The 25,135-nt window shown below is 42.4% G+C and overlaps 1 protein-coding gene and 1 pseudogene across 2 annotated transcripts in view; one reads left to right on the top strand and one right to left on the bottom strand.

Moving 5' to 3' along the window:
- Ttbk2 (tau tubulin kinase 2) overlaps positions 1-25,135 on the bottom strand; it is a 160,109-nt gene that overhangs the window by 126,897 nt on the left and 8,077 nt on the right. The window lies entirely within an intron of this gene.
- Positions 4,805-10,108, top strand: LOC134476299 (proteasome subunit alpha type-6-like; annotated as a pseudogene).

The following is a 25,135-nucleotide window of genomic DNA, read 5'->3' as shown; positions in this document are numbered from 1 at the left end:
TCCCCCAATCAGACTTTGCCACGCCTTGTTACCCTATAGGACAGGACTATAGATATAAGGACAGAGCAGGAGGTAGAGAAGAAGAGAAGACACGCAGACCATAGAGAGTGGAGGACTACGCGGGGTTACTCAACAGAGAGAGCCCCACTGGAGAGTCCGATCAGGGAGGAACGTTCCGGGGACGACCTGTGTGGAGAGTCAATAAACGCGACCTCTGTCTCTGCATTCTGGTGTGTCGTGTGAGTCAGTTCCCCTGCCGGTCGGGGGTTCAGAGGCCGCGCGGCGCATTTTGGTGGCCCGTACGGGGAGCTGATCACCCCCGTACTGCAGAGACAGACCGCTTTTGGCTTACCACACGGCAGCGGTCGTCGGCCAGGTAAGTTGGGAGTACGCCTGGGCCCTGGGTGGCGCGCACCTACAGGGCAAGTTTCTTAACTCCCCTGGTGTACATACGCCAGGTATCGAGGTGAGCAGATCTTAGCCACCCGAGGGTATCTTTTGATAGAATATGGGCCAATTACCGAGCAAAGAGGCTGGGGATTTAGCCAAGGCCCTTAAGAGACTGTTAAAAACAAAAGATCTTGGGGTAAGTCGTGCCACTCTCGAGCTGTTTATTGCCGAGATTGACCGGATAGCCCCGTGGTTCCTACCCACGGGACGTTTGACTTTGCCTTCATGGGAGAGGTTGGGGGGGATCTGGCCTCTGCCGAGCTCGGCGGGGACTTATCCCCTTCCGTTCGCCCCTTGTGGGAGATGATACATACCTGCTTAGAGAAGGAAAACGAGGGTTTCCCGCCCGCTGTCCATGGTGCAGGTATCGAAGAGGTGAGAGAAGCCTTCGAACGGGCGAAAGCTGAAAACTCTAGGGAAGGTTCCCTTCGGGAGGAAGACCCCAGGGGGGAGGAATCGGACTCGTCTGATTCCTATTATGAAGAAGCACAGTCCAGGAAAAGCATCTACAGGGGTCTCCGACGCGAGCTCCGCGCCATCTCAATGGGGGACGCGGAGGGAGAAAAAGAGAAACCCTCTGCTGACCCCTGCTGGCGACAGGAGAAATTACCTTCGGCCCCACCTTGGGACCTATTTCCGGAGGCGGTGCGCCGTGAGGAGCTGTGCCACCAGGGGGCGCAGAGTGAGGTTAGGAGACTGGCGGCTACTATCGGTCCCCGCCCATCGCCACCGTCCTATGCTGAGCCGCCTCGGGGTTCAAGATACTTCCATGGCTCGCTCTGGCGTTCTAAATGGTGGGCGGGACCAAGGATGCCGGAACCAGGGATAGACGTGGGCCCCTATGGAGTGTACCCCATACAAGTTGCCCCAGGCCAGGGTAGGAATGTATGGGAGCCTTTTGACCTTAAGCAGATAAAAGAGTTGAAAAGCGCGGTCACGACTTTTGGCCCCGAAGCTCCATACACGGTGGCAATACTAGAAAATCTCTGCTCTATTCCCCTTACGCCTGGGGATTGGGCCCAATTGGCTAAGGCCTGCCTTCCAGCTGGCAGCTATCTGGATTGGAGGGCTTGGTATGCTGAGTACGCAGCAGAACAGGCAGAGAGGAATGCTGCCGGGGGTCATAGGGGATGGAGCAGAGACATGTTAACGGGGGAGGGGCAATATGCTGAAGATCAAACGCAGTACCCCAGTGCAGTCTACGAGCAGATCAATACTATTGGAATGCGAGCCTGGAAACAGGTAAGCGGCTCTGGGACCGCATCCGCATGCCTCTCTAAGGTAGTTCAAGGCACCGCAGAACCATTTGTAGATTTTGTGGCTAGAATGCAAGATGCAGCAGAAAAGATTTTCCCTAGTAAGGAGACAGCTCTACCACTGGTCAAGCAACTGATTTTCGAACAATGTACTAAAGAATGCAGGGCAGCAATCGCACCACATAAGAACAAGGACTTAAACACCTGGATAAGAATTTGCAGGGAGATAGGGGGCCCCCTTTCCAACGCAGGTGTGGCCGCCCTGCTCGCAGCGGCTACCAATAACAAAATAAAGGCCAGAGAGAGGCCCCAAGGAGGCGCCTGCTTCACTTGCGGAAAGCTAGGGCATCTGAAGCGTGAGTGCCCCCAAAGGAATCGCTCCGGCGGATCCGTCCAAGGGGGAGGGGAGATTTGCAGGCGCTGCCGGAAAGGAGCTCACCGTGCTGAGGACTGTCGTTCCATCTTTGATAGTGACGGAAACCGCTTGAGTGGCAGACAGCTATCAGAGACAAAAAACGGCCAGAGGGGGCCCCTCCAAGGAGTGGGCCCCCGGACCCTGAGAATGTCCCCTCGAGACAGCCAAACCTCACAAGAGCCACGCTCGGCTCGGGAGGACTGGACCTCTGTGCCACCACCAGACTTATACTAACGCCTGAATTGGGTACCCAAATCGTAGAAACCCCATGTTGTGGACCGCTGCCTGAGGGGACAGTTGGACTGGTGTTGGGTAGAGCTTCAGCTGCCCTGCAAGGTCTCATTGTTGTCCCCGGAGTCATTGATTCTGACTACACAGGCCGCATAAAAATTCTGGTCCGATCCCCTAACGGAACTCTGGTCATTAACGAGGGAGATAAGATAGCGCAGCTTTTGTTGCTCCCCAGCCTTCACGGAAAATTCCCCTCTCAGCAGAGGATCAGGGGCGGTAGGGGACCAGGCGCGGGGTCGGGGATTTTCGAAGGGCTGCATTTGACACTTGACAAAAGACCCATGTTATCATTGAGAATAAATGGGAGAAAAATTACAGGGCTTTTGGACACTGGGGCCGATCGGTCTATCATCTCTAAGAAGGACTGGCCCTCTAGTTGGCCCACAAATACAGCAGACAACACACTTCAAGGGTTAGGGATGGTGACAGCTCCTCAGGTTAGCGCCATAACCCTGCCTTGGTGTGATGAGGAAGGCCACCAGGGTCATTTCCAGCCTTTTGTCCTACAACTGCCAGTGTCTCTGTGGGGGAGAGACATCCTTACCCAGATGGACGTCACCCTTACATCCAATTGTTCTCCTCAGGCCAAGGGCATGCTTAAGAATCAAGGGTATATCCCCGGCAAGGGCTTGGGCTCTGCCCTACAGGGCCAGACTTCCCCTGTACCTATGGAGAAGAAGGAAGGCAGACATGGCCTGGGTTTTTTCTAGGGGCCACTGAAGAAGTTCTCCTACCCACCCCGATTAAAATCACTTGGAAGTCCCCAAGTCCAGTTTGGGTACCTCAGTGGCCCCTGCCCAAGGAGAAGCTCTCAGCACTAACGGAAATAATAAAAACCCAGCTTCAAGCTGGACACTTAAAGCTGTCGACTTCCCCATGGAATACCCCCATTTTTGTCATCAGGAAGAAATCAGGCAGATGGAGGCTGCTCCATGATTTGAGAGCGATCAATGCGCAGATGCAACCCTTAGGGGCAGTTCAAAGGGGGCTTCCGGCACTCTCAGCGATCCCAAGACATTGGCCAGTCTATGTCATAGACCTTAAGGATTGTTTTTTCTCTATTCCCCTGCATCCGGAAGACACCCATCGATTTGCCTTCACCCTGCCCACGGTTAACCAGGAGAGCCCTGATCTCAGATACGAATGGGTGGTCCTACCTCAGGGTATGGCCAACAGTCCCTCTATGTGTCAAATCTATTTGGATTCCTTGCTGACCCCTATACGAAAAGCCTTCCCCAAGATTAGATGCGTTCATTATATGGATGACCTGCTTATCAGTGCAAAGGAAACAAAAATGTTAGAAGATATGTTAGGCCAACTGGTCAAGGCCCTGAGAAAGGCTAACTTGAACATTGCCCCTGACAAGATTCAAGGGGGAGAAGTGGTGACCTACTTGGGTGCCAAACTGTCCTCTACTCTGGTTTCTCCGCAGAAGGTAACCATCAGAACGGATAATCTCACCACTTTAAATGACATGCAGAAGTTATTAGGAGATATAAACTGGGTCAGACCTTACTTACATGTCTCCAATTCTGACTTAAAGCCTCTGTTTGATCTCTTGAAGGGGGACCCGGACATTGCCTCCCCCAGAGAGTTCACCCCAGAGGCCAGGGTTGCCTTAGAGAGGGTTGAAAAGGCCATAAGTAGAGCTACTTTACAGAGGATTGACCCAGGACAGCCTTTCGAAATCTGCTTGCTGCAGACCAGATGTCAGCCCACGGCGGTGATTTGGCAAAAGGGACCACTCCTGTGGGTGCACCCTAAGGTCTCACCTGCCAAGGTCATTGAACACTACCCGGAATCAGTTGCTTCTCTGGCATTGGAGGCGCACAGTAGAGCGATCCAACATCTTGGTTCCCCGCCTTATGCCATTCGGGTGCCCTATACTGCTTCTCAGATAAAGACCCTGACCGCCTGCCTGGATACTTGGACCATCTTGAGATGCGTGTTCCCCGGGGATATAGATAATCAATTTCCTAAGGACCCCATACTACAGTTTGTTACTCAACATCCGGTGATATTCCCAAAGATCACCGCCTCCGCACCTCTTGCTCATGCAACAACTATCTATACTGATGGGTCGAAAACCGGGATAGGGGCCTATGTAGTCTCAGGTAAGTCTCCGGTTACCATACAGTTTGAACCAGATCAACCACAGGTGGTAGAGTTGTTGATTGTACAAACAGTTCTCCAAAAATTTTCAGAGGCCCTCAATATTGTTTCTGATTCGAAATACGTTGTTAATGCCCTACAGGTCCTGGAAACTGCGGGCCCAATCAAGCCAACCTCTAAAGTAACAAACTTGTTCTTATCTATCCAGGCATTGCTCACGAGTAGACACCATAAAGTGTTTATCACTCATATAAGAGCACATACGCACCTACCGGGGCCCATGGTGCAGAGCAATGCAGCCGCGGATGCGGCTACTCGCCCGCTATGGATTCTCAATATACTGTCCCCACTGGAACAAGCCCGTCAATTTCATGACAAATTTCATGTTAATGCCAGGACTCTTGCCAATACATTCCATATCCCCAGAGCAGATGCACGCGACATTGTGCGACTCTGTGGCTCATGTGACACCCATTCGCCTGTAGTGTCAGTCGGAGTTAACCCTAGGGGGTTGACCCCCGGCGACATTTGGCAGATGGATGTCACTCATGTGGCAGAGTTTGGTTCTCTAAAGTATGTTCATGTCTCCATAGACACCTGCTCTCATATAATCTTTGCGTCAGCGGAAACAGGGGAAAAGGTGTCTAATGTGATTAACCACTGCCTGGCAGCATGGGCAGCCTGGGGAAAACCCAGACATCTCAAAACAGACAATGGCCCAGCATACACTGGGAAATCTTTTGCAAAATTTTGTGAAACCATGCAAGTCCAGTTAAAACATGGAATCCCCTATAACCCACAAGGACAGGGCATCATTGAGAGAGCCCATAAAACCCTCAAAAACATCTTAACAAAACAAAAAGGGGGAATAGGCCACAGCCTGACCCCAAAAGCAAGACTATCCATGGCACTGTTTACATATAATTTTTTGAATCAAAACTGCAATGATCGCTCCCCGGCGATGGAGCATTGTAGCCCTTCTCCCGCCAACAAAGGATGGGTAAAGTGGAAGGATGTCCTAACGGGACAGTGGATGGGCCCGGATCCAGTGGTCAGCTGGAACCGAGGCGCGGTTTGTGTGTCCCCACAGGAAAAGGAACCACTGTGGGTACCGGAGCGATTGATAAGAAAGACTCCAAGCCCCACAAAGGAAGAAAAAGGAGAAGGGGACCATAATGCTAATGACCAACTTGACAACGCAGAAGGAGAACAATGACACCCTAGCCAAGGCACCGAACCACCTACTGCTGGGTGTGGTAATGTATACTCTGGTATTCCTCTTTGGGGTCTGCCTGGGACGGAGCGCCTTCTTGTTTGCTCATGCACCGCGCCCTGTCAACTGGCATAAAATATGCCTGGCGGTACTACTGCTGATTAACGGTGCTTATGCTGAAATAGTATGGGGGGCTACATCCCCCAGCCCTGTCCATTGTTTCAGTTACATCTCCAACCCTCCCGCGAACCTATGCCCACAACTGTACAGCTAGATTGCCATGCCTTCCTGATGCCCCGATTACTTCCCATGAGTTCAATATCACTGTGCCCCTCTCTAATGATATGGTGGTTTTCTCCACCTTTAAGCCCCCAAATGCTTCCTCGCTGCCCAACTGGATCATGTTTACTGAGGAAAGCATCAGTTGGGGACCGAGAAAGACAGGTGCCTCTGGATGGCATCCTTCTTCCCCGAGGAGATGAGTGATGGAGTCAATGACGGGTAAGGCGGGAGGGGCTCTCCCGACCAACCTAAGACAGACCCCACTCTATTAGGGTCCTCTCATGGAGCTAAGTTGTTGGCATTGAGATGCGAGACCAAGGGTACTGCAGTGCCACCCGCCCCAAAGCTGGGGGGAAGGCAGGAATGAATGTCTATATGCATCCAGGTTCGGTTCACAAAAGCCTGGCCCTGCGAAAAAATGAACCACTCACCTCAAGCATGGTCCTAGCGCGAGGATATGCATCGAAATGAGGTGATGCACAGCGGGGTATAGACCTCTACATTCTCTCATGCCGTGGCCTACAAAGTAGGCCCACTCCCAGGTATCTAACAACATCATACCTTGGAGGGACCCTTAGATCCACCGCCTTTAATAAAGAAAAAAGGGGGAGATGTCGGGAGCCGAGCCAGAGGACCTGCCTAAGCAGATGAGGCCTGTAGGAAAGAGCGAAGCCTTCAGTAGATTACCCCTCCCATCGAATGATGCCAAGATGGCGCCCGTTTCCTACTTCCGTATTCTTACCCTCAGCTTCTGCCTAGTTACAGCTGATGTCCCCCAATCAGACTTTGCCACGCCTTGTTACCCTATAGGACAGGACTATAGATATAAGGACAGAGCAGGAGGTAGAGAAGAAGAGAAGACACGCAGACCATAGAGAGTGGAGGACTACGCGGGGTTACTCAACAGAGAGAGCCCCACTGGAGAGTCCGATCAGGGAGGAACGTTCCGGGGACGACCTGTGTGGAGAGTCAATAAACGCGACCTCTGTCTCTGCATTCTGGTGTGTCGTGTGAGTCAGTTCCCCTGCCGGTCGGGGGTTCAGAGGCCGCGCGGCGCAATTATTGAAGAAATAAGTTGTGAAAAAAGCCTGAACAAAGGATAAATATCATGATTCCACTGATACCAGGTACTTAGAATGTCAAATCACAGGGAAAGGAAACAGAATGGTGGGTGCCAGGGGCCATAGGGAGACTTAGCAATTTTTTTAATTTGGGGTGTTTCTGTTTTGTTTTGTTTTGAGATAGGGTCTATCTATGTAGTGCAAACTGGCCTTGAACTTACTTTTGTAGCCCAGCCTGGCCTCGAACTCACAGCATACCTCCTGCCTCAGTCACCCAAATGCTGGACTTACAAGGATGTGCCACTATGCCCAGCTGGGATTTAATGTTTAATGTGAGGAATTTCCACTTGGGAAGATGAAAAGTTCTGAAAATAGTAGTGATAGTTACACAATAAAAATGCATTTAATGCCAATGAACTAGCCACTGGAAGAACTTTTAAATGGTAAATCTTATGTACATTTTACCACAATAAAAAGAAAATTTAAATTTTAAATAGGTACATGTTAGATGTAACCATAAAAGACAAATACAGTTGGACATGGTAACACATGCCTGTCCCAACACTCTGCCTAGGCTGAGGGAAAACAATGGCAAATTTAAATCAGCCTGAACAACTGAGTGATTTAGCAAGACCCTGTCTCAAAAATAAAAAATAAAGGAGAAGAAAGGGAGCCTGGAGATGTAGCCCAATGCAAAGGTCCCCTAGGTTTAATCTCTAAAACTTCAGGCAAGGGGGAGACAATTTTCACTGTCTCACTCTAAATTATTAGTGGTAAGCTCATTGAACTAAATGGCATCCTGAGTGGATACTACTTACATAAAGCTTAGACTTGTCCCAACTAGGAACTGAACACAAAGAGAAGAGCCCACAATACAGGATACCCGGGTGTGGTAGACTTTTCTAAAATCAATCATTGCTATCTCCTGGTATCACTTTTTTTCCCTATCTCCTTTCTCCTACCTCCCAAAGTTGAGGTGAATCTAGTTATTTTCCTCTAAGGAAAAGAAGATAGCAAAAGTAACATTTATCACTTCCTAGATAACTTATAAAACACTGTGACATCTATTTTGCTCACATCCTCTCTCTAGATCTTTCTACTTGCTTTTTCTCATGTGGCAAGCTGCCATATTGTCCCCTAGGGAGACTCACATGGCAAAGAACTAGGGAAGCTTCTGCTAAATGATGATTTTGGTTCTAACATGTGACAACAGCTTGCAATGAACTAATGCCCTGAGTTCATAAGGAATTTAATCCATAAGGAATTTAATCATGCCAACAAGCATCAGAATAAACATAGTTTTTGTTGTTATTCTTGTTTTTTGGGTGAGGAGTGGTTTGAGATAGGGTCTCACTATGTAGTTCTGGCTAGTCTTAAACTATGTAGCCCAGGCTACAACTCAGGGTGATCCTCCTGCCTCAGCTTCCCGAAGGCTGTGATTATAGGCATACGCCATCACACTCAAGTCAGAATGAATTTGGAAATAGAATCTTCTCCAGTTGAGAGCTGAGCCTGGTAGCACATAATACAGTAAGTCCAAGGCCAGCCTGAATTACACAGCAAAACACTGCCTCAAAAAAAAAAAAAAAAAAAGAAAGAAAGAAAAATAAATAAAATCATATTCCCCAGTTGAGCATATTCCCCCGCTGAGCCTTGTGATGGCTGCAGCCTCCCTGACAGAAGCCTATAAAAACCTGATACAAGAGAGTATCTGCTTTAGCCAGGCGTGGTGGCTCATGCCTGTAAATCCAGCACTCGGGAGGCTGAGGTGGGAGGATCATCGCGATTCAAGACCAGAGTGGGCTACAAAGTGAGCTCAAGGCCAGCCTGAACTGCATAGCGAGACCCCCTCTCAAAAAAGACAAAAATAAAAAATAAAGAACAGAGTATCTGCTTGAATAACACCCAAAATCCTGACCTACAGACACTGTGAAATAATGTGTTGTTCTTATTGTTTTTTGACACAGGGTGTTGCTAGGCAGTTCAGGCTGGCTTGAACTCACTATGTAGCCCAAGATGGCCTCAAACTTGCAGTGATTTTCCTGCCTCAGGCTCCCAAGTGCTAAACGTCGCTATTTTAAGATGCTGTGGTTTTGGAAATAATGGCTGCACCAACCTGCATGGGTCCAGCACTGGTTTTGACCACCACATTACCATTTTTTCACCTTTAGTAAAATACATTCTGAAGGCTATGAACTCTGGTGGCCTTATATCAGTAACTATCAGAGGGAAAGTCTGTGCAGTAACTGTCACACAGAAGAAAGCAAGTGATGAACTGCTGCATTACAGTACAGTGACTCACTTGTTCAAGATAACTGAAAATACTGGTTGTGATGACCAGAACGACAGTGATAGCAGAACCCAGGTACTCAGAGTATACTATGAGGCAGCTAGTTGGAAATATAAGTATGGCTAGGACATTCCCATGCACATGGTATGTAAAAGAATGGCTCGTATTTCTCTAGTCTACTTACAGAAAGTTGAAATGAGGCTATTTGGTTGATGGAAGATTTTAATTGGTGTAGATGAAGAACAAGCCACTCAGGTGACAAATGTGACCCTCCCTAGTTACTGCTGAGGGTTTAAAGCCACTGCAGCAAGAGTCAAACAAACTGAGTTGATCAGTTTCCTTGGAAAAAAGCAAACAAGAAACATGAATATTTGAACAGACAGTGGAAATTGCAATTATGGCCAGTCTACTGTTCTCTCAATTTTAAACCTTCAGAAACAGAAGTTGAAATAAAGCTGAAAATCTTAAATTCAGGATTCTTGTTTGTTTGTTTGTTAAGACTGTCTTGTTATGCAGTTTAGGCTGGTTTTGAACTCACTACGTAGCCCAGGCCTCAAACTCACAGTGATCCTCCTGCCTGAGTCTCCCTAATGCTAGTATTACAGTCATACATCAAGTCTGGCTAAATTCAGGATTCTTACAGAAGCAGAGATGGATGTTCATCATGTTGCTCTAGCTGAGAGAGCTAGATTGTCATCAGTCTACCAAATCTACAATGACACTTGCCTGTGTGCTTAGTAAGAACAGACCAACATTATGGAGGCTCGGGACTGAAAAAAGAACTCTTTCCATTTCTCCCACCACTAAAGTGGTTAGGACTCTGTATACACAGAAACAGTGCTTTTGAAAAAATTATTTTTAAAAATACTGTTTTAAACTGGGCATGGTGGTGCATACCTGTAATCCTAGCACTAGTTGACTGAGGCAAGAGGACTGTTCTAAGTCTGAGACTAACCTGGGAACTACATAGCAAGACCCTGTCTCAACACACACACACACACACACACACACACACACACACTCCATTGTTTTACACTGATTTGGTATGACGCAGAAGATAACTATAAACCAGGCTTCACAACTACAGGAATAAGTTTTTCAAAATTGTATGTGACTGCAGGTTCCTTTTCAATCCTACACTATGGATTATATTTGAAAAAGTAATATATTTTGGCTGTAAAATTAAATAATTGCTTGGATTCATTTTATCTGTAAGACTAATAACTGAGAGTAAGAAAACTACATACTGCAAGAAAGAAATTAAATTCCTGGTTGGCAATATCATTAATGACCTAAAATAAGGAATAAATGTCATGCTAATGAATTCTGACGATGTTAAATCTGGAGGCGTTGCCAAAACAACCCAAAGAGGGTCAAAATATGGACAGGACATGCTAAATGGAGGTTTTAACTTATAAATGCAAAATAATATGTGCTAAAAAATGATTTGAAACATTTGGTAGCAGAATATGACTAAAAAGAAAGTATCTAACAAAGTAAAAATATTGACAATATTTTGGATTACAAACTCCTTAAAAATGAATACCATGTCATAACCACTACACCTTCTGCCATAACTAAGTACCAAACTTTGTAGTAAATCACTTGATATTTGATTAATTAGTTCAAAATGAGCCATCAGACTATATGCAAGTTAAGTCATATAAATTCCCATATACAACAGAAAAACAAGAAAAAAGATAAAAGGGAGAACAAAAATAAGAGGCACAAAGAAAAAGATTTAAAAAATTGTGGAAGAACATCAAAAATCATAAACTGGGGATTCGGATACAGTACAGTGGTAGAATGCTTGCCTAGCATGTGCACGACTCTGGATTGAGTCCTAGCATCAAAAGAAAAAATAAATAAACTGGACAAAGATCATCAAGGAAACTGCAAAGTTCTCAAGAATACTCTCTGAGAAACTGATATACTATTGCAATAAATCTATTATCTCCTAAACTTCAGGGATAACTCATAAAAATAATGATTAAACCCAGATTACCTAGGTTCAGACCCTTCCTATGGGGCATAATACTTAACTTTTTGCCTCATTTCCCTCATCTATTAAAAAAATAACAAGGGTAGCTAAGGATTTAAAGTATACATATCAGTGTTTATCTCAGTTCCTAGTACATTTTGCAAGTTTCTTTTCTTTTTCCAAATTACAATACTGTATCTTTTTGGGGTGGGTTTTTGAGACAGGGTTTGTTTGTTTGTTTGTTTGTTTTTGTCTTTTTCGTTTTTATCGGTACCGGGGATCGAACTCACGACTGCCTGCTTGCAAGGCAGGCGCTTATGCCGCTGAGCTAAATCCCCAGCCCCTTGAGACAGGGTTTTGCTACACAGTTCATCATGGTCTTTAACTCATACAGCCAGCAAGGCCTTGAACTCATGGTGATCCTCCTGCCTCATTCACGCAAGTACTGAAATTACAGGTGTATGCTACCATGCCCAGCTTGGAAGTTTCTTAAACAACAGGAGAAACAAGTCACATTCACAGATGTAATACTACTGAAAACAGTTCCTGTACTGCTGTACTGAATATTAATGAAAGGAAATGATCGTGTTTAGATAAATGGCCAGAATTGAAACCTATTACATAACTACTACTTATCAAATTCATATAAAGTGTTTTTTAATTTATTTTTTTATTTACGGAGAAAAAGAAAACAACAGAAAAAGGGTACAAGTAATACAAAATTTAAAAAATAAACAATAAGAAATCACTAGTTAATAAATTACATATTCTCATCTTAGAAATAGTTGAAGTTACAAAATTGAAGCATATAAAGTGGACTTTAAACAGTGAGAGTGCAGTTTTGTTCAGTGATCCAAAAAACACTCAGTAATATGATTATCTCTCATATACACTTAAAAATATATGCAGTTATAACCTTTAGAGCACTTTCTTTCTTTTCTTTGTACAATGACAATTACACATTTTGGGTTTTATTACACCCACAGTTCTTATTACTTTTTTTTAAGAGAGTAAAATCAAATGCGACATATCTGAACAGTCAGACAAATCAAAAGGATGGACATGATAGATAGTGTAAAAACAAAATATAAGGTGATCAACAACGGTTATCATACTGCCTCTTGCTATATTTTAAGAAGAATAATAAAGTAAAATTGAACTACACAGTAAAGAATAAAACCAAAGCATTGGAGACATTATAGCATCTTAAAGGAAAATAACAGCCAACCGGAATGGGCATCATAATGATTCTTATTGTCTTCACAGTTTTGCCTATACTTTCGAACTTGGTACTATCATGCAAAGCAGAATAGGGTAAACAAGATGGTGAGGGCAATACAGGTTTGCAAATCAAGTTAATAGGAAATCAAAGTAGGTTACTATAATGTATCCTGCTATTTTTTATTTATTTTTCCCTTAATTAAAAGAATAAAAAAGTAAATAATTCAGAAAAAGGAGATTGAGATAAAAGAGGGCATAACAACAGAATAGTGCAGGTCAAATCATAACCATTTGAGCAAAATAGTTTCACCACAAGATATCCTGACATAAAAATAGTTACCATAGTGTCTCTTTCCTTAAAATCTTTGAGTAAAACTTCATATACTATAGCACCAAACATATCAAGACACTATAAAACCATTCAAGAGAATGACATTATTACAGGGTATTTAGGACCAATTAACAGAAAATGAACAATGGTTTCTGTATAAACTCCTTGTCTATAAAAGTTTTTGCTTATATTATCACATATAATAAAATCCAAAAGATACAACCTTTTAAGACCGATGGAGACAGAAGAATACATGTTTGATGGGACTTCAAAACAAGATGATACTAAACCAGCACTAGCTATTATGATGTCTTGTTTTCTCCAAAATAGCTGTTCCTACCATCCGATCTTCTCTGCCTCATTTCTGTTGAGCTCTTTTTCTGTCATTTGTTGTTAGTTTGTCTTCTTCATTTCATTTTCTGCTCCATTCATTGTGGCCTCTCTGCCACTATTTCTGGAATCTTGGTATTTTCCTTTTTTAAGACTATCCTGCAGTATTCTCTGTAGAGTTGAATTAGTGGTTGCAAATTCCCCTAGTTGTTCTTTATCCTGGAAGCACCTTGTTTTTCCATCAATTTCTAGGGACAGTTGTGCAGGATATATCAACCTTGACTGGAGGTTATTATCTTTCAAAGCTTGAATTATTTCCTCACGCTCTTCGTCATTTGATGGTTTATGCCGAGAAGTCTGCTGTAATTCTGATGGGTGTTCCCTTGTAAGTGATCTGTTTCTTGTCTCTGATGGCTTTTAATATTCTTATATTGGATTTCTGGAATTTTATTATATGCCTGGGTGTAGCTCTGTTTGGGTTGTAGGTGGCTAGAGTCCTGTATACCTCATATATCTTGAGTATCTTTACCATTTGCTAAATTAGGGAAATTCTCTTGGATTATTTCTGTGAATAGCTTTTGTAGTCCATTTGTTTGTGTCCCCACTTCTTCTCTTATTTTTTTAATTATTAAGTTATAGATCCCCTTATCATCTTCTAGCTTTTGTATTGTTGCTGTTTTTTTTTTGTTATTTTTAAGAAGTTTTTCATTTCATGCTCCCGTATTACAAATCTGCCCTCCAGTTTAGATAATCTATCCTTAGTTTCTTTCAAGCTGTTATGCCAGTTTTCGATAAGAGTTTTTAGTTTCCTGGTAATCTCTTTGAACCTGCTTCACGTATTCTATGCTTTCTCTATTTTCTCCATCAAACAATTCTCCCCTTTTTTTTTGTTTTCCATTCCACCATCTGTTTTTTCTTGGGCGGTACTTAGCATTTCTCTAACTATTCTGCTTATGTCTAGCTTCAGGTCATTAATAACTTCATTCCTGAAATCGTCTATGAGGCTCTGGAGATAGCGCTTAATGTCTATTGGTGCTGTGTCTGCTATTGCATGTTTCTCAGGATTGGGAGCCGAGGACCCTTTCTTGTTGCTCCCTCTTCCCATATTCTTTGTTCCTTATATGTAAGCATAATATAGGAGGCCCAGCTTCCTTTTCTGTAGGCCACATTCTGTTTGAATTGTGCCGGCTAGATGTTCCCGCCCACTGCAGCGCACCAGGGAGACACAGACCTGGGCAGTCTATCCCAGGCCCACCCCTCCAGGTCAACATACCAAAGGCTTCACCGCTAGGGTGCACCTCCAGGTGCTGGGACCTGGGTTGGGTTAGCCTACTGGGTCTCAGCCAGCAGCATCACGCAGGCCAGGCACTCCCCACCAATCCCGCTTGAGGGGGGGATATGTGACTGAAGTCACTACAGCATCTCATTCCAGGAAGTCTGCCTGGTCCGAGTATGTCCTCCGCTGAAGCCTCCTTCTCTATGGAAGGGTCCCAATCTGCTCACTCACCGCAGGTTGATGCAGGCCATCTGGCCAGTCCCACTCCCAACTCCATTCAACGCTTCCCACTCTCAGAGCCTTTGCGCCTCTCTCCCCGCCGTGCCAACCAGGACGCATCAGCGGCTGCAGGAAATTTAAATCGCAACTTCCAGTGGCGTGGGGTCCAGCTTCCATGCTGAGACCTTATCTGTTCTGCTGTATCACCGGGATTGTGTTTCCAATTGGTTTCTGTTAATTTAGTTCATTCCTGGGTCGGCAAAGAATATCCCCCCTTGCCTAGGACTTCCTACCCAGCACCATTCCTGGATTTCAAGTGTGGTTTCTCAGAGAGCCTCCGAAGCTGCTGCTATCTATCCTCCATGTTCTTCCAAAAGTCCATATAAAATGTTTTTTTGTCAGCAGGAGAAAATTAGTGTTCTATAACTATGATTACAAATTATAGTATTTGCATTGTTATAATTTTGCTTTTACGATAGTAGAAAAAGTAGTTCATTTAAAGAATAAAACCAACATCATCTATATTTCTACACTGGAAAAAGTATAGTTTCTAAGTGTGTTTTGACCTAAAGTAAATTTTGAATACCCACCTACATAAAAGAAGGAAGCATTGTAGCTAAAATCAAAGAAATCATTCAAGATAAAAATGTAAAACTCTTTCTTATTTGGTCGTCTTTCTTTCTTTCTTTTTTTTTTTTTTTTTTTTTTTTTTTGGTTGTTTTGAGAACTACAGTTCAGGTTGGCCTTGAACTCACTATATAGCTCACCCAAGTTGGCTTCGAACTTATGGCAACCTTGCCTCAGCCTCCTAAGTGCTGGAGTTACAGGCAAATACCACCATGCCTGGCCTAAATGTGAGAAATGCTGTATACTGTCAGTGGCAACACACTTTGAAAAGTTTTAGCTGGGGATTTAGCTCAGCAGCATAAGTGCCTGCCTTGCAAGCACGCGGTTGTGAGTTTGATCCCTGGTACTGATAAAAAAAAAAAAAAAAAAGGAAAACAGTTTTATATTAAAAGGTAAAGCTGTGCATATGTTGTAACCTGTGGCACTTTCAGTAGGTATATATCCTAGATTCTTCTCCCATGTGTACTAGGAAATAGAAGAATTGCCACACTGTCCAAACAACTCAAATGGTGAAGCAGGATGATCACAATTTCAAGTTCCACCTAGGCAATGTAAGGAGACCCTTTCTCAAAACAGAAATTATAAAAACGGGGCTGAGAATCATTCAGTACTAGAGCACCTTTGGTTCTGAGCCTCAGTACTTCACACAAAAGAAGGCCAGTAAGAATGGATAAATGGGGAAAGGATAAGTGATAGTATATTCATACAGTAAAGAGTTGTACGAGTTTCCTACCATTGCCATAACAAATTATGAAAAATTTAGTGGCAAAAATAACACAAATGTATAACCCACTAGTTCTGGAGATCAAAAGTTATAACATCTGGTGGGCTACAAACAGTATAAAAGCAGAGTTAATTTTCTCTAAGGAAAAATCCAATTCTTTCCCTCCTCTAGCCTGGTGGCCAGCACAGTTCCTCACTACCCTGCTAATGTGTCACTAAGAATGGCTGTGAGCTCAGGTCGTAGGCTGCCACCTATGCGTAGGCTGCTACCTATGCCACACCCTACCCTATACCTTACTCAGAGCAGCACTGGAGCTTGTTGAAGGGAGAACGCCTGTCCAGATGCTGCGCACCACCCACTCTGCTCACAATGCATAAATTCAGAGAAACTTGAATGAATAACAGCAAGTGGCACTGGAACAGTGGGAATCAGCAATTTTGCACAGAAAACTTTAGAAGATGTTGTTTACTGCAGTCTGCCTGAACTTGCGACAAAATTGAAAACACAGGATGAGTTTGGCGTTTTGGGAGACATGAAAGCTGTAAGTGAACTTTATTCTCCATCAAGAGAAGTAACTGAAGTTAATGAAGCATTTGCCAAGAATTCAGAGCTTGTCAACAGATCTTGTGAAGATGGCTGTGAAGATGGCTTATGTAGAGACACTGAGGGACCCTGCAGAACTAGATGAACTCATGAGGGAAGCAGTACAGGAGAAATATGCAAAACCTAATGAGGAGTGAAAATGGTACCTCCAAATAAACGAGTATAACTTTTTCAAAAATTCACTGTTTGGAAAAAAAAAACCTTTCTTCTTTGTAATCCAGCTTCTGAAAACTGTCTGAATTCTTTGACTTATGATCTCATCCTCCATCTTAAGCCAATTGTGTAGTACCTTCAAATCTTTAAAAGTCAGCTCTCCTTACTGTGTCTATCGCCCTCCTTGTCTGTTAACTGTCACTGTTCCTCTCCGACCTGTCAATCTCCCCACCTAACTGCCACATCTCTTTATTTCTGACAAACATATATATGTGTCCTTATTCTGTGAATTCTTGTGATTACACTCACTGCACTGGATAATGAAGGACAATCTTCACTTCTCAAGAGTATTAATTTACTCACATCCACAAAGTCCCTTCTGCCAACTTAAGTAACATATTCACAGGTTTAAGGGATTAAAAGAAAATACCTTTGGGGCAAAAAAAAAAAAAAACTATACTGTGGTGGATTAACCAATGGTCAACTTGAAACACCCAGCTGAACTGAATCAGTGTGGTGCCTGCTGGGAGGGAGGGGTGAAAGGCCAACCTGACTATCATTGCCAGCAGCATAAAAGGAAAACTGGAGGGGAAGATGGTGCACTGTTGATTGTCTCAGAGAAGCTTGTCACGCTGGCTTTCCTGATATGAACTTTGCTGTTATCACTGAAGGAACTCAGGTCCTCACTGTTGCTGAGGATGGCTGTGGTCCTTTTCTGGGGAGCTCTGATCCTTTTCTTGAGCGTTGCTTCCTAGCTTTAGTGCAGATCCTTCTTACAGCTGGTGCAAACTTTCTAGCTTCTACCACTGGGCCTTCCTAGTGCAAATCGTCGATATGGACTTGCATGGGATATTGCTTAGGCTCTAGGCGTCCAAAAGGAATTGTGGAAGACGTTTCCATGGGCTCCAGGTGTTTAGCTGGACTCATGCAGGACACTGCCGTGGGATCCAGGCCCTCTGCTAGATTCTTTGGGTCTCTATGCATGATCAGATCTCCTGTACTCTTTTCCATTTGACTCTTTGGGTGAATATTATAAAATAATCTTATAAATTATATATCCCTTATTCAGTACATTCCCTTGTAAGCACTGACTACAATATATATGAAAATGAAAATGAAGAAAACTGATATTGCACTGAGCTACATGAATGAATCTCACAAACATTTTAAAAAATCATGCAAAAGAATTCACACATTGAGAACTTTATATAGAGTTCAAAAATAAATCAGACATGGTGATGCACACCTGTAATCTAAGCACTTGGGAGACTGAGGCAGGAAGATTGCTGCAAGTTCAAGGCCAGCCTGAACTGCATAGTGAAAACCTATTTTTTTTTTTTTTATCGGTACGGGGGATCGAACTCACGACTGCCTGCTTGCAAGGCAGGCGCTTATGCCGCTGAGCTAAATCCCCAGCCCCTGTGAAAACCTATTTTAAGACGAAAAAAAAAAAAAACACAAGTTGTGAAATAGTGATGCAAATAGAGGTAGGAAGTCTATAGGAAAAGTAAAACATGATTTCACAAAAATGACGCCTTTATGGTAAAGTAGGCAGGCAATATCAGGAACAGGCTTCTGCTGGCAATGTACATCTCCAGTACTTTGCTTTCTAACTCCTTAAATGGCACGCCTGTTTTTTTATACTCTATGATTAATAGCTCTTATAGAAAGCACAGTAACAGACAATAATTACATAAACCAGAGGCAGGGAAGGCCAGACTCAAGAATAGGTTAGGATGACCTAGCGGTATGAGAGAGAACAGGAGAATGTGCAGCTACATAAAATGCCAGTTAACCTGTGAAACAATCAGTTCCAGACTCCAGGCAACAGGCAGCACAGCCCAGGAATCCATAAGACAAGAACTGAAGTAGCTCAAAGGTTCAGTGCAGTTTCCAGGGTGAGGAACAAAACAACAGTCTCAGTGAGTTACAAGGGAAGAGAAGACCAGAGACTTAAGGATTAGGGTAAAGCAGGAGACAGCAAGCTCTGGAGATCTGCTGAAGGGTCTCCTTGAGACTATGGCTGAGTATTTACCAGTGCAGGTTGTAAGGAAACAGTCAAAGCCAAAAAGCGGCAAGCAATATAACCCTTAATGTTCACATAAGGGTATAATTTGTATCATCATTTGCCAAAGTAAAAGAAAGCCAGGTGAGGTGGCACACACCTATGATCCCAGCACTGAGGCGGCTGAGGCAAAAGGATTGCCATGAGTTCGAGGCCACCCTGGGCTATATAGTAAATTTAAGGCCAGCCTGAATTACAGAGTGACATCTATCTCAAAAAAGAAAAAAAATAAATATAAAAGATCTTTGAATATCCAGGACCTTGAGTGCATAAAAATATTTTCGAATAGCTATGTACCCAAATAGATTCCTAAAATACAGAAATTAAAACACACACACACACACATCTGCTTAGGCATAGAGGTAGATAACTGTAATTCCAATACTCTGGGAGGCTGAACAAGAGGATCAAATTTGGGGGCCAGCCTAGGCAACTCAGCAAAATACATACATACATACAGAATAAAAAGGGCTCAGGATACAGCTCAGTGATAAGGCTCTGGGTTCAGTGGAAGGGGGAATATCTAGTATGTATAACAATGGTGATGCACACCTGTAATCTCAGCCCTTGGGAGGCTAAGGCAGGAGGATCCCTGCAAGTTCAAGGCCACCCTGAACTGCATAGTGAAACCCTATTTCAAGACAAAAAGAAAAAAAAAAAAATTGTGAAATAGTGAGGCAAAAACAGAGCTAGGAAGTCTATAAAATCACAATGTCTGGCATCCAATTCAAAATTAACTTTTAAGAATGTAAAAGGGAGGGGGGGCGCTAGGGATTTAGCTCAGCAGCATAAGCACCTGCCTTGGAAGCACGCTGCCATGAGTTCCATCCCTGATACCAAAAAAAAAAAAAAAAAAAAAGTAAAAACAGAAGTACCAATCAGAGCCAGAAAGGCAGAGATGATGACACTAAGACGGCTATTAAAATATATTTAAAATACTAGTTGAAAAGAGTAGTGTCAGGCATGGTGGCATCTGCCTGAAATCCCAGACTGTGGCAGGATGATCACCGGAGTTCAAGGCCAGACTGAACGGCGCCGCAGACTCAGTCTCAAAAACAAAACAAATTTTAAAAAATAGTAATAACAATAATAATAAAAAACAAAAACAGTAGGGAAGAAACATAAGCAAAGATACAAAGCAAAACTAAACTTCCAGACATGAAAAATATGTATCTGGACTTCCGGGAGAACATGGCAGACAGATAACAGCAACTACCGGAGGCTCTCTGAAAACTAGGCTCAGAAGCCAGGTATGGTGCGGACTAAAGAGACATAAGCAGGTGGAGTTATGCTCTGCTGACTCAGGAACGAACTCGGCTGAGAGAAACCAACTCGGAATGCAGTCCTGGTGCTAAAACAGGAACAGAAAAGCCTCGCTGCTGAGGCTGGACCCCACACCATTTGGGTTTCCCGCCGCGCGGTGGCTGGCTGCCTCTACATCGGCTCGGCAAGGAGAGAGACGCACGGAAACTCTGAGAACGGGAGTCTGTGAACGGAGTCGAAAACAGGACAGGCAGGGAGGCATGTTCTGACTTGTGGCGAGGTGAGTGAGAGAAACTGACACTCCACCACAGTTTGACTCCAGCGGACTTTCTGGGCCCGGGCAGTCCTGCGGGAGCAGGGCGCGCTGGCGACTCCAGCCACACATTCCCCTGTCGGGCGGGATTGGTGAAAAGTGCCTGGCCTGCGTGACGCTGCCGGCGGACCCCGTAGGCTGGCCCAACCCAGATCCCAGAGCCTGACGGAGGCCGGGAGGGGCAGGCCCCCGCGTAGGCTGCCTGGTGTGCAGCAGTGAGTGGAAACACCTAACCGGCGCAATTCGATCAGGCTGTGGCTGACAGAGAGAGAAGCTAGGCCTCTCATATAAGCTTGCATACATAAGGAACAGAGAATATGGGAAGAGGCAGCAACAAGAAAGGCTCCTCGGCCCCCAATTCTGAGAAACAGGCAATAACAGACACCGCACCATTACACATAAGGCGCCATATAGAGAGCCTCATAGACCAATTCAGGAATGAAATTATCAACGACCTGAAGCTAGAAGTATGCAAAATAGTTAGAGAAATACTAAGCACCACCCAAGAAAAAACAGATGGTGGAATGGAAGAACAGAAAAAGAGGGGAGAAGTGTTTGATGGAGAAAACAGGGAAAGCATAGAATACGTGAAGCAGGTTCAAAGGGACTACCAAGAAACTAAGAAGTCTATCGAAGACTGGCATAACAGCTTGAAAGAAACTAAGGACAGACTATCTGAACTGGAGGGCAGAATTGTAATATGGGAGAATGAAATGAAAAACTTCTTAAAAATAACAAAGAAACAAACAGCAATAATACAAAGACAAGAAGATGATAAGAGGATCCATAACTTAAGGATTAAGAACATAAAAGAAGAAGTAGGGACACAAACAAGTGAACTACAAAAGCTACTCACAGAAATAATCCAGGAGAATTTTCCTAATTTAGCAAAAGGTAAAGATACTCAGATGTATGAGGCATACAGGACCCCAGCTACCTACAACCCAAACAGAGCAACACCCAGGCATATAATAATAAAAATTCCAGAAATTCAATACAAGAACAGAATATTAAAAGCTGTCAGAGACAAGAAGCAGACCACTTACAAGGGAGCACCCATCAGAATTACAGCAGATTTCTCTGCACAAACCATCAAATCACGAAGAGCTTGGGGGGAAATAATTCAAGCTTTGAAAGATAATAATCTCCAGCCAAGATTGAGATATCCTGCACAACTGTCCCTCGAAATTGATGGAAAAACAAGGTGCTTCCAGGATAAAGAGGAACTGGGGGAATTTGCAACCACCAATTCAACTCTACAGAGAGTATTGCAGGATATTCTAAAAAAAGAAAAATACAAAGAATCCAGAAATAATGGAGGCCACAACGAATGGAGCAGAGAACAAAGTGAAGAAGACAAACTGACAGCTACTGACAGAATAAGAGCTCAACAGAAATGAGGCAGAGAAGATTGGATGATAGGAACAGCTATTTTGGAGAAAATGACATCTTAATAGGTAATACTGATTTAGTATCATCTTGTTTTGAAGTCTCATCTAGCTTTTGTCCTTCTGTCTCCAATGGTCCAAATAGGTTGTATCTTACTGGATTTTATTATGTATGATAGTATAAGCAAAAACCTTTTAAAGACAAGGAGATTATACAGAAACCATTGTTCATTTTCTGTTAGTCGATTCTAAATACTCTGTAATGCTGTCATTCTCTTGAATGGTTTTACATTGTTTTGATATACTTAATGCTACAGTATACGAAGTTGTACTCAAGGATTTCAAGGAAAGAGATAATATGGTAACTACTTTTAGGTCAGGATTATCTGGTGGTGAAACACTATTCTGCTTAAATGGTTATGTTTTGATCTGTGCTGTTTCGTTGTTATGCCCTCTTTTATCTCAATCTCCACTCCATTATTTACTTTTTTATTTTTATCCTTTTAATTAAAGGAAAAAAATAGCAGGATATATTATAGTAACCCACTTTGACTTTCCATTACCTCGATTTAAAGCCCTGTATTACTCTCACCATCTGGTTTTTAACTGATGTTCCCCCATTCTGTTTTGCTGGATAGTATCAGGTTCGAAAATTTAGGCATCAGCTGTGAAGATAATGAGATTCATTATGACGCCCATTCTCATTGACTTTTATCTATTTTTGAAGACCTACAATGTCTCCAATGTTTTGGTTTTGTCGGTTTTATTCTTTACAGTTTTGTTCAATTGTATTGTAACTAACAATATAGGCAATTCTATTAGAGATAGCGGGAGGCATTATGGTAACCATTGTTGATCACCTTGTATTATGTTTTCATATTATCTATTATGTCCACCCTTTTGACTTGACCGATTCTGTTCTGTTATGTCACATTTGGTTTTACTCTCTTCCAAAAAAGTAATAAGAACCATGGGAGCAATGAAACCCAAAATGTGTAATAGTCATTGTACAAAAGAGAGGAAAAGAAAGTGCTCTGTACTATATAACTGCATGTATATTTAAGTGTATAAGATAGAAAATGATATCACAGAGTTTTATTGGATCATTGAACAGAACTGTTTGCAGTATCATTGATGGAATGTCTACTTTACAAGCTTTAATTTTGTGACTTGAACAATTATTTCTAAGATGACAATATGTAATCCATTAACTAGTAATTTCCTACTGTTCATTTTTTTTCTGAAAATCTGTATAACTTGTACCCTTTCTCTGCTTTTTTTCTTTTCTCCTTAAATAAAATTTAAAAAAAAAAAAATTAAAAAAAAAAAAAAAAAAAAGAAAAATATGTATCTGAGATGAAAAAATACACTGTGAAAAATAAACTAGATAGGATAAACGCAGTACTAACCACCACATAAGAAAAGACCAATAATCTCAAAGACATGGAGAAAGAAACCATCCAAAAAGAAACAGAGCAAAAAAATCAAATGAACAAGAGCATTAGGGAGCTGGGAGCTAACATCCATGCTAACTGGAGTGTGAAAAAGCAAAGATGATGAGGTTGTTTACCCTTTCAACCCACTGCCAGTTATTTATTGTAACCTTACCATCATGAAAACTTTCTCTCCATATTTCCAGAGTAGGACAGAGGATATGTCTGAAATTTTTCCAAATGTGATGAGAACTACAAATATACCACTCCCAATTATGAAAGCAAAAATCAGATATTTTCTTTTTTTTTTATTTAAGGAGAAAAAGGAAAAAAAAAAAAACAGAAAAAGGGTGCCAGTAATACAAAATTTAAAAAATAAACAGTAAGAAGAAATCACTAGTTAATAGATTACATATTCTCAGAAATAGTTGTTCAAGTTACAAAATTGAAGCATATAAAGTGGACATTCAAACAGTGAGAGTGCAAACAGTTTTGTTCAATGATCCAAAAAACACTCAGTAATATGGTTATCTGTCTTATACACTTAAACATATATATGCAGTTATATCCTTTAGAGCACTTTCTTTTCTTTTCTTTTGTATAATGACAATTACACATTTTGGGTTTTATTATCCCACAGTTCTTATTACTTTTTTTGAAGAGAGTAAAACCAAATGCGACATATCAGGACAGAGTCAGTTAAATCAAAAGGATGGACATAATAGATAGTGTAAAAACAAAATATAAGGTGATCGACAATGGTTACCATACTGCCTCTTGCTATTTTAAGAAGAATTGCCAGTTATAATACAATTGAACTAAACAGTAAAGAATAAAACCAAAGCATTGGAGACATTACAGCATCTTAAAAGAAAATAACAGTCACCCGGAATGGGCATCACAGTGATTCTTATTGTCTTCACAGTTATGCTTATGCTTTCGAACTTGGTACTATCATGCAAAGCAGAATAGAGGAAAATCAGTCAAAACAAGATGGTGAGGGCAATACAGGTTTGCAAATCAAGTTAATAGGAAATCAAAGTAGGTTACTATAATGTATCCTGCTATTTTTTATTTATTTTTCCCTTAATTAAAAAATAAAAAAGTAAATAATTCAGAAAAAGGAGATTGAGATAAAAGAGGGCATAACAACAGAACAGTGCAGGTCAAATCATAATCATTTGAGCAAAATAGTGTTTCACCACAAGATATCCTGACATAAAAATAGTTACCATAGTGTCTCTTTCCTTAAAATCTTTGAGTAAAACTTCATATACTATAGCACCAAACATATCAAGACACTATAAAACCATTCAAGAGAATGACATTATTACAGGGTATTTAGGACCAATTAACAGAAAATGAACAATGGTTTCTGTATAAACTCCTTGTCTATAAAAGTTTTTGCTTATATTATCACATATAATAAAATCCAAAAGATACAACCTTTTAAGACCGATGGAGACAGAAGAATACATGTTTGATGGGACTTCAAAACAAGATGATACTAAACCAGCACTAGCTATTATGATGTCTTGTTTTCTCCAAAATAGCTGTTCCAAAAAAAAAACCAAAAAAAAAAAAAAACAAAATAGCTGTTCCTACCATCCAATCTTCTCTGCCTCATTTCTGTCATTTGCTGTCAGTTTGTCTTCTTCATTTCGTTTTCTGCTCCATTCATTGTGGCCTCTCTGCTACTATTTCTGGAATCTTGGTGTTTTCCTTTTTTAAGACTATCCTGCAGTATTCTCTGTAGAGTTGAATTAGTGGTTGCAAATTTCCCTAGTTGCTCTTTATCCTGGAAGAACCTTGTTTTTCCATCAATTTCTAGGGACAGT

The sequence above is a fragment of the Cavia porcellus genome, unplaced genomic scaffold (genome assembly GCF_034190915.1).
Source record: "Cavia porcellus strain 051 isolate PalLab524CR breed Dunkin Hartley unplaced genomic scaffold, mCavPor4.1 scaffold_6, whole genome shotgun sequence".
Classification (NCBI taxonomy): Eukaryota; Metazoa; Chordata; class Mammalia; order Rodentia; family Caviidae; genus Cavia; species Cavia porcellus.
Note: the sequence above shows the minus strand (reverse complement) of the source record. Positions and strands in the feature narration are given on the sequence as shown.